The sequence below is a fragment of the Neoarius graeffei genome, chromosome 16 (genome assembly GCF_027579695.1).
Source record: "Neoarius graeffei isolate fNeoGra1 chromosome 16, fNeoGra1.pri, whole genome shotgun sequence".
In the NCBI taxonomy this organism is placed as follows: domain Eukaryota; kingdom Metazoa; phylum Chordata; class Actinopteri; order Siluriformes; family Ariidae; genus Neoarius; species Neoarius graeffei.
The window spans coordinates 29,229,140-29,235,139 of record NC_083584.1 but is presented as its reverse complement, the minus strand read 5'-3'; positions in this window follow the sequence as shown (position 1 = coordinate 29,235,139).

The following is a 6,000-nucleotide window of genomic DNA, read 5'->3' as shown; positions in this document are numbered from 1 at the left end:
TTGAAAACACCTGACTCTAATTTCACCTTCAAATTAACTGCTAATCCTAGAGGTTCACATACTTTTGCCACTGACAGATATGTAATATTGGATCATTTTCCTCAATAAATAAATGACCAAGTATAATATTCTTGTCTCATTTGTTTAACTGGGTTCTCTTTATCTACTTTTAGGACTTTGTGTGAAAATCTGATGATGTTTTAGGTCATATTTATGCAGAAATATAGAAAATTCTAAAGGGTTCACAAACTTTCAAGCACCACTGTATGTCCTGTATCCATGTCCTACATCATGTTCAGCACAACCCTGAAGATTAATGAATTAAGGCTTTTATGACAGCAATTAATAGGCCATAATAATCTGTGTGTATGGGGGGGATAAAATCATAAACTCTGTATAAAAAGTCTATATAAGTGAATTACTTCCATTTTGCTGATGTTATTGTTATTTAGTTTTCTTGAACTCTAAACGCTGGAAGGTCTTTCCTCAGGTAATCATTATTTAATAAGTAGCTGCACTCTATTTTACGTTTTCAATCGCTAGGTTGTGAGTTCAAATCCCAGCACTGCCAGGCTGCCACTTTTGGGGCCTTGACCAAGACCTTTAAACCTCAGCTGCTCACTTATATCCTATCTCAGTTGTAGGTTGTTTTCTCTCAAAGGAGCAAATGTTTATGTATATTAAAGCTACAACACACTTAATCTGTCTGGGACTCCTCTATTAAATCTTGCATGGTGGCACATTTTCCCATCAGACAAAGAATGCTGCATCTTGATGTTGTGCCAGTGTGTTTAACACCACTAATATCCCTGGACCTGCTCCTATGCCTCACACTTTCCTCCACTATGCACCTTTACTATTACTTTAACTTTAGTTATAGTAGTAGTAGTAGTAGCATACTAAATAACATGCTATAATGTGAATAACTGAATAATAAGCTGGAATGAAAGTGATTGAGCCTGCTCACATTTAAAGATTTAAAATTCGACCACTTGATTACAGTTTGGTTCACCGGAGATGCCTTGCTTGGGTGTGTCTCTGGTGCTGCGAGGAGTCAGGATGTTTTACCTGAGGATAAGTGCTAATCCAACAAGCCCTGTGTGAGTTCTGTTAGACGTAGCTGTTGTTTGCTTTTCATGCTAAGCAGAGGTGAGGACTCTTTGCTGATTCACATGGATAGCAGTACATCATCAGTTATGACAATATAAGCTCAGGTTTTGCTTTTGAAATTTGCTTAACTTACACACTATGCGAGAAACAATATAGCTCATGTATCGTTGATGTAGCTAATGTAGCAGTATGAAGCTTTGATGTAGTTTCTCTTGAAATTGCATCTTTTGGGGTTGTTATTCAACAAAAGTGGTGGTATGGTGGTGCAGTGGTTAGTCCTGTTACCAAACAGCAGGAAGGTTCTGGGTTCGAACCTGCCGAGGCCTTTCTGTGTGGAGTTTGCATGTTCTCCCTGTGCTTGCATGGGCACCTCTGTCCAGTCCAAAGAAGAAGCTTTTATTTGTCACATGTACACTCAAGCACAGTGAAATTCATCCTCTGCATTTAACCCATCTGAAGCAGTGAACACACATTCACACAAGTGAGCAATGAGCACATGTACTACAGTGCCTGGGGGGCAGTCGGGGGTTAGGTGCCTTGCTCAAGGGCACTTCAGCCCAAGGCCGCCCCATGTTAACTTAACTGCATGTCTTTGAACTGTGGGGGAAACCAGACACACAAACTCCGCTGGGCTCAAACCCAGAACCTTCTTGCTGTGAGGTGACAGTGCTAACCACTACACCACTGTGCCGCTCAAAGACATGTGGATTTGGTCAACTGGTTACTCTAAATTGCCCATAGATGTGAATGTGAATATGAATGGCTGTCTGATTCTCTGCGTTAGCCCCACGACCTGTCCAGGCTGTACCCCACCTCTCAGCCTGTGTCAGATGGGATTGGCTCCTGCTCAACCACGACCCACAATGGATAAGTGGTATAGAAAGTTAACGAATGAATCCAGCAAAAAATTAAATAAATAGTGCAGGACCCAAATGCATATTCAGACGATTTTAGATATATATTTTTCCTACCAATATTATGAGTATCTCACTTTTTTGTCACTAACATAAATAGAGTGAGAGTGTTGCCACCTTACAGCTCCAGCATAACGTGCTTGATACTGAGTTTGGGTTACTGTCCATGTGGAGTTTTGCATGTTCTTCCTGTGTCCATGTGGGTTTCCACAGGGCTCACTGGTTTCTTTCTACCTCCCAAAAACTTGGCAGTATGTGGAACGGCTATAGTAACTTTTCCTTAGGTGTGAATGAGTGTATAAATGTGTGTATTGGTGCCCTGTACTAGAGCGGTGTCCCAGCCATGGTGTATTCCAACACTCCTGTGTTCACCATGCTCCAGACCAGGATAAAGTACTTACTGACGATAAATGACTAAGTCAACTAGCACAGCTTTATTAAGTTGCATTTTGATTAAGCTACATAACTTCTAAAAAAGGGGCGGCACGGTGGTGTAGTGGTTAGCGCCGTCGCCTCACAGCAAGAAGGTCCGGGTTCGAGCCCCGTGGCCGCCGAGGGCCTTTCTGTGCGGAGTTTGCATGTTCTCCCCGTGTCCGCGTGGGTTTCCCCCACAGTCCAAAGACATGCAGGTTAGGTTAACTGGTGACTCTAAATTAACCGTAGGTGTGAATGTGAGTGTGAATGGTTGTCTGTGTCTATGTGTCAGCCCTGTGATGACCTGACGACTTGTCCAGGATGTACCCCGCCTTTCGCCCGTAGTCAGCTGGGATAGGCTCCAGCTTGCCTGCGACCCTGTAGAACAGGATAAAGCGGCTAGAGATAATGAACTTCTTAAAAAAATGTATAGATATTTTACAAGTATTAGGGTAATTTAAACAAGACTTTTAGTCTTATTAGTGTGTGTTTTCAACTGTTTTGACCTTAATATTATTAAATACACTGTTTGTTTCTTGTGTCATAATCCAAAAAGCATTTTGTAATGCACTGTTAGGAAAAAAATGGCTTCATTAATCACACTAGAGTGTTAGGAAAGAGCCATCGAGGAAACCTTTTTTCTATGAATGTATTTGTCTTGCAGTTGTACCATGCGTATGCGACTGCATTAGAAGCTTGTTGTGAATGTCACACTTGTATAAGATTCCAGCAATGATCCTGCCAGAGCCAGCTGGTAGGTGTAATGTGCTTAAACCCTGACACCATCTTTATGTCTGTCTTATTTTTGTGCCTGTGAGTGTAAAGAAATCAGAGGCATATTACTCGGGTACAGCATTAGGTTGTTACCCACCCACCAAGCAAGCAGAGTCAAGCACATCTGGAACACAACAACATGCAGCCCTGGAAAAACGCTCACACTCTGAAGATCATAGAGGGAAAAAAAGAGAGAAAGCAATGCAAAATGCCTGAAAAAAGCTGACACATAGTTGAAGAAGGAGCAGTATTAAAGCTATGACACTGAAGGTTTTCTGTAGAGGACTTTTGCAAGTTTCTCTTTTTCTGGATTTAAAATGATGCGTCAGTTGGAGGCATTTTCCACAGAAGTTTTCACATTTGCCTTTCATCTACTACATTACATTAATGGTATTTAGCCGACACTCTTATCCAGAGTAATGTACAACATACCCAGAGTAGCTTGGAGAGAAGTTGGGGTTAGGTGCCTTGCTCAAGGGCACTTCAACCATTCCTGCTGGTCCAGGGACTTGAACCAGCAACCTTTTGGTCCCAAAGCTGCTTCTCTAACCATTAGGTCCATGGTTATATAGGTGGGTCAGAGTGGCAAATGTTCCCCCAAACAAGCATTGCTACTCTTATTGACAAACCCAACCCAAAGCACATATGAAGTCAGTAAAGGAATGCCTGTATCTCTGTTTTCATCTTGCATCAAGGAACAAATCAGATTCTCAACAAATGCAACTTTCTCCTCAATCTAATATCTAACAGGTGGAGGTACCCTTTAGTGTACTGACCTAAACGCAGAAGAAGGGCCATTACAACGATGAACGATGACTCATTCCTGAAGATGTCAAATAAATATCTCATTAATAAAACTTCACCATATCATCAGTTGCACAAGCTGTTTATTTCAGCATCCAGCACACAAATCACTAAGAATTGATAACATACCGTATTACAGTGAAATGATAATGCATTTTGATTTGCACATTAATAAGACATGTGATTTGTCTTGCAGTGAGCACTATTGCCAGGACTGCTGTTATAGAAAATAAATCAACACCTTCTAAACAATCAGGGTGGCACATTCGTAAAAATAAGATCTATTAGATGCATTTAGGGCGGCACGGTGGTGTAGTGGTTAGCGCTGTCGCCTCACAGCAAGAAGGTCCTGGGTTTGAGCCCAGCGGCCAGTGAGGGCCTTTCTGTGCGGAGTTTGCATGTTCTCCCCGTGTCTGCATGGGTTTCCTCCGGGTGCTCCGGTTTCCCCCACAGTCCAAAGACATGCAGGTTAGGTTAACTGGTGACTCTGAATTGACCGTAGGTGTGAGTGTGAATGGTTGTCTGTGTCTATGTGTCAGCCCTGTGATGACCTGGCGACTTGTCCAGGGTGTACCCCGCCTCTCGCCCATAGTCAGCTGGGATAGGCTCCAGCTTGCCTGTGACCCTGTAGAACAGGATACGTGGCTACAGATAATGGATGGATGGATACATTTAAATGGCTATCATCATCATCAGTATTATCAGACAAAGTGACTGAACAACAACAACAATTTTATTTTTTCACAATAGAAACAAAGTTTCCAATCGAGATATAAAAACATACAATGATTATGAAAAAGAGAAAGAAAGAAAAAAATGTTGTTTTGAAGTTTTGTGCCTCGGGGCTGAGTGTACTAAAAATTCTCAATTCAACCCCTAGTTAATTTTTGTTAACAAAAATAATTGATATATGGTGAAAAGGAGACTACATGATTTTAACAAAAGCCAGAATTTTGAATTTATGCAAAGTTCATTTTGAATAATTAGTTTTTAATTTGTTCTTCTAAACGGTAAAGTTTAACTTTTTTTGAAAAATGATTTGTAGAAAGGGCGGCACGGTGGTGTAGTGGTTAGCGCTGTTGCCTCACAGCAAGAAGGTCCGGGTTTGAGCCCCGTGGCCGGCGAGGGCCTTTCTGTGCAGAGTTTGCATGTTCTCCCCGTGTCCGCGTGGGTTTCCTCCGGGTGCTCCGGTTTCCCCCACAGTCCAAAGACATGCAGGTTAGGTTAACTGGTGACTCTAAATTGAGCGTAGGTGTGAATGTGAGTGTGAATGGTTGTCTGTGTCTATGTGTCAGCCCTGTGATGGCCTGGCGACTTGTCCAGGGTGTACCCCGCCTTTCGCCCGTAGTCAGCTGGGATAGGCTCCAGCTTGCCTGTGACCCTGTAGAACAGGATAAAGCGGCTAGAGATAATGAGATGAGATGAGATTTGTAGAAAATGAAATGAAAGCATGGCCATTATGTATCCCAGCACCAGTGTATCCCTGTGGCATCTCTGACATTTGAACATGAGTTCTATTGTTAGGACAGCTGTGCTTCTCGAGAACCTAACAAATTTGGTTTTTGAAATTGTTTCTGATACATTCGATTCAATCCATAGAATCGAATAGAATCAATTCTATGAATAGACTCATCCATATATATCTTTTCATACATACTCTGATTCTAACTGAATGCAAAGTTTAACATCAGCATTCAAGCATCCCATTTTTCAAGTCATTCATCCTTTAAATTGGTGTTTTGCTGCATCTTTGTTTTGGAAATAAAGTTCTTAAAATGGTGTTTTAAGCTTTGCCTCACTTAAATTTTTATTTTAATCATACTTTGGACCTCTTGAAGGCGCAAACAAACTTTCATGAATGAATATTCATATTTACTAATATTCACTGGACAAAGACAAGCGCTAAACTATTCATAATGTAATCTCATGCATTAAAGATCTTTGCATTCACCGCATTGTGGTGGTGAAGGAACCATTACTAAAG